Source organism: Arachis ipaensis, chromosome B05 (genome assembly GCF_000816755.2).
Source record: "Arachis ipaensis cultivar K30076 chromosome B05, Araip1.1, whole genome shotgun sequence".
NCBI classification, from domain to species: domain Eukaryota; kingdom Viridiplantae; phylum Streptophyta; class Magnoliopsida; order Fabales; family Fabaceae; genus Arachis; species Arachis ipaensis.
The window spans coordinates 140,388,215-140,396,841 of NC_029789.2; positions in this window are offsets into that span (position 1 = coordinate 140,388,215).

An 8,627-nucleotide genomic window follows, 5' to 3' on the forward strand; every position below is an offset into this window, starting at 1 on the left:
ACAACATTCAACAAAGACTCGGATTTTATAGAAATTTCGGCAGCATCTCCCCTAAAACTTGAACTTTGCCACCCGGTTCGGGTCCCAACTAAACCGTTCCACAATCCTTTTCAACAGCCCAAAATCCAAAATCAGTTCAAGGCAAGCCAAATCCAACAACCATCTCAATTCCATATTCCAAGAAAACCGTTTCAAAAACCAAATCATTATCAGCCGAATAAACTCATTTCTAAAGCTTTAAAGAAACGGTTCAACAACAATCATTTATCAAAAATCAGATCATTTAAAGCCAGCCAGGCTGAAATCAAGAGTGTATTCTATTTTACACATTCTCAAGAAAATCCATTCAATTCAAATCAATTTCCAACGGATTCAACTCGATCTCAAAGCTTTAAAAGAGTCAATTTCAAAAGTATTTCGTTTCACAAAGCCACACAACAGTCGAGTCAAACAAACACCCATAATTTATACAAAACAACCAAACAATACATAAGACTGATACAATCACCAAATACACATCCTCACATCAGTACCCATATGTAATAATTCCAATATACAAAATATAGTTTTCGGAAAGCGCCCCTACCTCAAAACGCAATTCCATAACCCAAACGCCTCATCAAGTCCTTTCCGCCTCAACCCGAATTGACGGCAACCAAAACCTCAGCTCCCAGCCACTTTCGCAACAATCTCAACAACTCTAATCGCAACATACAATAACCGAAACTCAATCGTATAGCAATTAACGCCACAACCTCAGCGTATGATAACAGAACAGCAACTAAAGGGCTTTAAAATCGAAAACGCTTACCGAGCCGAAGGAGGAACGGCTGAACCGGAACAGTGGCGGCCTCCGAACCGGTTCGGCGGCAGCCACCTCAAGCGGCAGCGGCGACGACTTCCGATAACGATAACCGTGACTGCACAACAACGTCATGACCATGAGAACCAGGAATAGGAAGGATTGAGAACCAACTGCAAAGACCCTTACCGGCGGTGGTTTCAGCGGCCAAGGCGGTTTTCTCCGGCGGCCATACAGTGGACCACAACCACTGAGGCAGCGAGGTCTTTCCGGCGGCCAGAACTCTGGCGACGCAGCAGCAGTGACATTTTCCAGCGGCAGAGGCTTACCGGCACACCCCATGAGTGGCGACAAGGTTCCCAACAACAGCTGGGCTTCACGGCGGTTGAGTAAGCACGACTGGCAACGGCGCAGCTGCAGGTCACGGCGCGTACGGCGGCGACGCGGAAGGACTCCGACGCGGTGGTTGGACCTCAGCTCGGCCTCAGATCCGTTCTCTCCTTCGCGCGTCTCCCTTTCTCTCAGCCGGGTTCGGCGACTTGCGGATGGACCGAATGACGGCGGCACGGGGACGGTGGCGCAACGGCGAGACGTGGGTCGATGGCAGGACGCGTCGGCACGCTCTCTTCTCTCTTCCCTTGCGTGACATCCCTCAAGGTGTGGCACGATGGCGTGGCAAGATGGGACGGCAGCGTTGAGCAGGACGGCGGCGCGATGGCGGCAGTGAGACCAGCACGCCGGCGCGAGTCTTCCTCTCCTTCTCCCTTATTCTGCGGCCCCTTCCCCTTACCCCCATTCTTCTTTCTTTTTTGTTCTTTCAGAGAAAAAGGAAACTTTGTGTGTGTGTGCTGCCGCTGCTGGGTGTTTGGGGGGAAAGGCTCGGTGGCTATTAGGGTTAGAGATTAGGGTTTCATGTTTTTGAAACTTAGGGTTAAGGGTAGTTTGGTAATTTCAAATAAAATTGGGAATAATGTAGTAATTGAAACCCAAACTAAATCCAACACTAATTGTATATAGAAAATACTATTTGCTCATTACTTTTACAAATTATTTTCAATAAAATGTCTAACTCAAATGATTAGAAATAATATAATTAAATCCTTTATTTTCTCAAAACAGTAGTATTAATATTTAAAATATTAATTATTTAATCCAAATTATATAGAAATCCTTATTATTTCACAACTACCAACTTTATAATTTGAATATAGAAAATAATCCAAAAATTGTAAAGTTGGATAATAATCTCAATTTATTTCAAATTCAATAAATCAAAACTTGCTTTAATTTTCTTTAATAGAGAAATTTCCGAAATTAAAGCTACAGAAACACTGAATTTGAAATTAGCTAATGATGGCCCTTTTTCAAAGGTTTTGGGTCTTACATTCTACCCACCTTATAAAAATTTTCGCCCTCGAAAATTGATGCAAAACGAAAGGAATTTCATAATAGTTTACCCTTGAACTCATTTAAGGAAGAAGCAAAAATATCTCATCATATAAACAGATATACGATTTTCAAATACTTTGATTGTCATATGCATAAGGGTGCAAAGATAGGAGTGTGATTGCAAGGCAAACGTTACAAGGTAGGCTCAAAGCAAAAGTTAACATGGGTCAATCATGTGATAGTAGGGCAAAGCATCAAAGGCTATAAAACAGGATGGGGCTAAAATGACGTGCTTAACATCCACACACTAATCTCATATTAACCTCAAAGTTTCAACCTTCCAACTCCATCAAGCACTTTACAATCCCCATAACCGATCATAAGCCTAATGACCACAAACCCGTTCGCAAGGAACAAAACACCCACAACTCTTAACGTTGCACACCTACCGCCTCAACTTTCGTATGCACACATCACGTCTTAAAGAACTAACGCATCGCGTTACTACATATACATATCGCACGTGATATCAAAACAATTCTCGAGTTTACTCAGAAGGATACGAGATCTTAGAAAGGAGAGACAAATGTCAAAGACAATACTCATAGATTTGAAAGAATATATCCAATTCTAGATAAACAAGGATGCTCAAGCAATGAAGTTTGCTAAACACAATTCAATTGACAACTTCAAAGATAACCCTTGGATCAAAGAAATTCAATAGGATCAACAAGGAGACAATCAATGCATTAGTTTGAACAAATTCAAGCTGAGTCGAAGAAGTATGAGGTTTACAGAAAAGAATATCTCAAACCCAAGACAAAACTCACAGAACTTAAGAGCATGATTAAAAATACTTCCAAATACATTGTTCATAAAAGAATTGAAAACTTGCAAAGAAAACCACTTTGCAGTCTAGAAGAAAAGTTGAGCAACAAACATTCTTCAAGAGAGTAGCAAAAGCATAAATGTGGCTTTACTTCAATACAATTTCATGTTGAAGTAGATCATGTAGAGTTTTTTTTTTTAAAAAAAAACAAAATGCACACAAGTTTGGCCAAGTGCTAAAATATTTCCTCAAATATTTTAGAAGGATAGTTAAGTGCACAACCTAACCAAAAGCAGTTCATAGAAACTCAGAAGTAATCAAATACTTGTTCAAAATTCTCAAAATTTCATATTCAAACAAGCGTGTATAACATTTATAGCAAGTACGAAAGAGAAAGTTAAACTCTACTTGGAAGAGAAAATCCGAGGTAAAAGTTTACTTATAAATTGGTAAAGGAAACAAGTGGTGCATTACAATTGAACAGATTTCCACTAGACAAGGAAGTTCTTCAAAACTTTATTTAAAATAGCGCATGCCAACTTTAAAACAACTTTGCCAAAATTTGAACAATGATTTCAATCATAACCAGGCAACAGAAAATAAATTCCGTTTAGTATTCCTTCAAAGAGAATTCAAAACTTCTTTAGAAAAATTCAAGACAAGACTCCAAAGTGTTCTTGAAATCACCATCTCAGAAGGATATTCAAGGAGATTAGAATGTACTTAAAAGGAGTCAAGCCATACAAGAAAGGATCTTAAATTAAAGTAGTTCAAACAAGATCCACTAGACATGAAACATCAAACAAGTCTTAAATTGATCCAAAAGAATACAAAAGTCATAGAAAACGATAACTCAATCATTTGTAATTTCTCAAGGATAAATTTTTGACTAAAAACTCTTGTGGATATAATGAGAGAATAAACAATGCACTAACTTGAAACGAATCAAACTGACTCATGTAAGGATGAGATTCACAAGAGAGGACAAACCAAGATCAATGGTAATGTTCACAAGATGTAAAAGATTAGTTAAGAACAGGGTCGCGTATGACATTCATAGAGGTGAAAAGCTTAAGAAGGAACGAGTCTGTTCATAAGAAGAAAGCTATGAGTCCAATATTTTCAAAAGAACAACAATGGCATAAACCATGTAGTATGCTAAATCAGGCTCAAATCAAAATAAATTAAGTAAGGTTTATCAAATGAAACTCAACCGGGATAAAAGCGAGAAATCCCCTTTCTTTCCAGAATTTTGAAAAATACCCCAAATACATAATCAAATGAAGATGTGCATTGGAACTATAGTAAAATTACTAGAAAGTCAAATTGTATTTGAAGTAAATGCAGTTCCGCAAACCAGTAAAAGTACAGGTGATGTATTAGAAATAAATAGTTGTTAAACTGTATAAGAAATCTTCAAAGTTCCACATATAGATAAGCGTATATCTAGTCAACAACAATTTTTTATAAAAATCTCAAAATTAGCTGTAATCACTGTCAAATAAGAGGAAAACTGAATCAACAAGTTCTCTAAGAATGAACTTGGAATCCGGAGTTAAAAAGGTACAGCGCATTAAGACAAGTTCAAAGCTATATCAAAGATTATTTGAATCAGAAAGAACTCAAACAGAGACAGTTAGATACAACAAGGATTCCAACCGAGCGTACGCATTTAAGAACAAACAAGAATGCATATGGATAGAGGAATAGAGTTGAAAAATCAAACTACTTTTCAAAAGGACTAGCAAACAAGAACTTCAAGTTAGGATATGAAAGAACAGGTCGACTCGAACAGAATTCAAGACACACAACTGAATAGCCTTGAGAAATAGTTTCCAGCGTTCCCAAAACCCGCAATTCAATTTACTCAAAACTCGTATATCATCTATGATAACCCATCAGTGCTTTCATATACATAATTCACTAGTATTAAGCCGGCCAAACTTATTACCAAGAATTTTGCAATGCAAGACTAACAGCGTTAATCAATAGACCGTCATGTGCATAAAGCTCTAATTCTCGTCATTCGACAAGACCTAATACATGACAAATGCTCAGAGTATGCAACTGAAGCATAGTCGGTCCATTCCTCAAGCTCTACAGGAAGGACTGCTCTGATACCATAATGTAACACCCTAACTACCAAAGCTCACGCTTCCGGCTGCGCGACTCTGATAGCTCGGACATTACGACGACTTTTATATTATTTAATACTAAAATATGAGCCTGTTTAAAACTTTAAACCGCAATACCGCTCCCAAAAATACTTTCGTTTGATAACATACATCCATAGATACCATACAACTTACAAAAACTCATAAAGGGTACATCCATATATATACGTATACATATATAATATTACAAGCATTAACCAATACAATTCCTATCTCTCTTACAGGATATATCAAGATAAAGGCGAGGGTTCATTAAACCATAACTAAAACAATACAGAGTATCAGAGCAACAACTAAATAAACTCTTCGTAACTTCTGCGCACATATCCTGAAAGGGGAAAAATGTAGGGGGGTGAGAACATCATCCTCGAAAGGGTTCTCAGTAGAGGGTTTTTGGGAATTACTGTAATAGGATATGTGAAGATAAATCGTACTAGTGATTAATAACCGTCTTATGCCTCCTTTTCAAAAACAACGGTTTACAATAAAAGTAAAGTCTGAAAATCTTTTCTGAAAGAAGAACCGTTCAATTCTCAAAAATTCAAAAGCCTTTCAAAACGGTTTATCTATGCGGAACCAAAATAGCCTTTCATATTTTATTCCAAACCAGAAACACAAAACCGAAATCAACCATCGATTCATCTCATTCCAACCACGGCCCTAGGCCCAAACAAATCCAACCAACAACCAATCAAAGTAACTATATTGAGTTCTTAGTCTCGGTTGTTTTAAAGTAAGTTAAGTGGGAGTACCTTAGTAAAGTAAGTTAAGTGGGAGTACCTTAGTCTCGGTTGTTTTAAAGTAAGTTAAGTGGGAGTACCCTGTTTTGTTTTTTTTATTGTGCTGTCCAAAGTTGGACCAATTCTATTTGTTGCTTAATCTTCCAATTAATAATATTATATTCTATCTTTGGGAAAAAAAAAGTTCTGAAGAATCTTTTATAAAATTCTCTAATCAAGTTTCAACTAAATCTTCAATTAAAAATTTAAAATTCAATAAACTAAAATAAAATCATAACAAGCCAATGAGTTATAAGGTTTTGAAAACCGAACCGGTCATTGAACCGCTTTAGTTATTAATTCATTGATTTATAGGTTCAACCGTTTCGACCGTGGTTAAACCGAAAAAACCGTTTTATAATAAAATAATAAATAAAATATAAATAAACATATTAAAACATAATTATATTCTAACATAAACTTTAAAATATCATGCAAATTAAAAGTACTACATAAACTATAATGTTATGATCTCATTCAAATACAAACTCAAAAATCAAATAACAAAAACAATCAACCAAACATAAAATGCCAACATCCAATTGATCCAAGTTTGTCATTCAATCTTATTAGTCATTTGGAATTTTCATGAGATCAGCTTGACTTATTCCGTTGGACAACTTTTAGTAAGGTATAAATCCAAGTCAATATATAGAAATACAAACCAAAAACTGAATGTTTGCAAAATATTTCATTGATCAAATGCTGAAATGCGATGAGATCAAATAACAACTGGCAAGCATCGCAAAGCAAAAGTGCAAAACAATCATATTCATCTTGGAACGACACAACACAACCCTATCCTAATCAATTAATCAATCAATGCTTCAAAAATTAATCATGCTTCAAGCAATCAACAACAAGGTTTAGAACCAACAATTAATCAATGTTTCAACAATTATTATTACAAAAAATCCGAATAGAAAATTCAGCAACCCAATAACAAAAAATAAAGACAATCTCAATCTCAAGAATCATAATAACACCAGTAATTTAGCAAATTAACAATTTGATAAGAACAAAGCAACCCAATAATCTCAATTTCAACTTTCAAGAATCACAATAATTTAACGAACCAACAAGTACAAAATCCAAATAGAAAATCCAGCAACCCAATAACAAAAAACAAAGATAATTTCAATCTCAAGAATGAAGAATCACAATAACAACAACAAGTTAGCAAATTAACAATTTGAGAAGAGCAAAACAACTCAATAATCTCAATTGCAAGAATCACAACAACTATTTAATGAATTAACAAGTACAAAATCACAGGTTCACAAGAACTCACAGCAAATCACTCCAACCCAATAATCTCATAAGTCAAAATTATTCGATAATAATTCAACCTAGTAACAAGTTACAACAACAAAATTCACAACTTAACTAACAATAATTATTCAACAATCATTCAACAAAGTTCACAGTTCACAGAAAAATAAAAAATCTAAATCATAGACATAGCTCACAGTTCATGGTTCACAATTCACAGAACTTCACACTAACAACAAATTATTCAATTATAGTTAAAAAAAATTACCTAGAAGCTAGAAACCTTGAACAGAGCACGCAAGAGGGAGACACCACGACAAGTTTCACCTTCGAATGGGCTTCGAACGGCCTTCGAACAGGCAGTGGCTGCGCGACTGAGGCTTCCACGTTCGCACGGTGGCTGCGAGATGGAGAGGAAGGAAGGTTGCAACGGCTGCTGCGCGATGGAGGGGAAGTGAGGGAGCAGGCGGTGGCTGGACGGAAGTAAGGGAGGATCAGGAGCTGTGGACTGAGTGTGAGAGACAGAGAGAGGCTAGCGCGTTTTGGTTCTGGAGGCTAGGGCTATGGAGACTGGACTAATGGAGTAGACGAGTAGTGGAGGAGTTAGCGTTCATTGATTCATAATCAATGAAATGGCGCCGTTTGCTTCCCAATTCAAAAAACCGGCCGAATCACGGTTGGGTTCGACCGACCGATTCCTGGCCGATTCGACAATTCAATAGCGGTTTTCGAAATTTGCGGTTTTCGCATTTAATCGATTCATTTTTTGTAACGGTTCATGGTTACAAAAAAAAGTTTTCAGAATTATAACTCAAATGGCATAGTCTTTCTATACTCATTCAAAAAATCGCGAATTTAAATCTCTCTATCTTTAATAAAAAAAATCGTAACAAATTCACAAATCAAATTCTAACTATTGTAAATACATATTATAAAATAGATATTCTAACTAAACAACAATTGTTAAAAAACTAAAATTACTAAATCTATATTAAAATTTGGGCAAAAAACCCAAATAAACCAAGGAGACTTCGAAATTACCTAAATCCGCCAAATCAAAAATCTTCACCTGTATCCACCAGGACCAATTATTATGTAATTCGAATCAATAAGATTCGAATTATGCTCTCAAGTAATTCGAATTGATTTCATTCGAATTATGTGCATGCAACGAGTTAAAGTAATTCGAATCAATATGATTCGAATTACTATGAAGGTAACAACATAAGGTAATTCGAAACAATTTGTCTCGAAATATATATAAAGAATTCGAGTCTAATTAATTCGAATTACTAGGTTAGCTTGTGTTTCAACATAATTCGAAACAAATTGTTTCGAATTATAAGTAAGGAATTCGAGTTTAGTTAGTTCGAATTACTAGG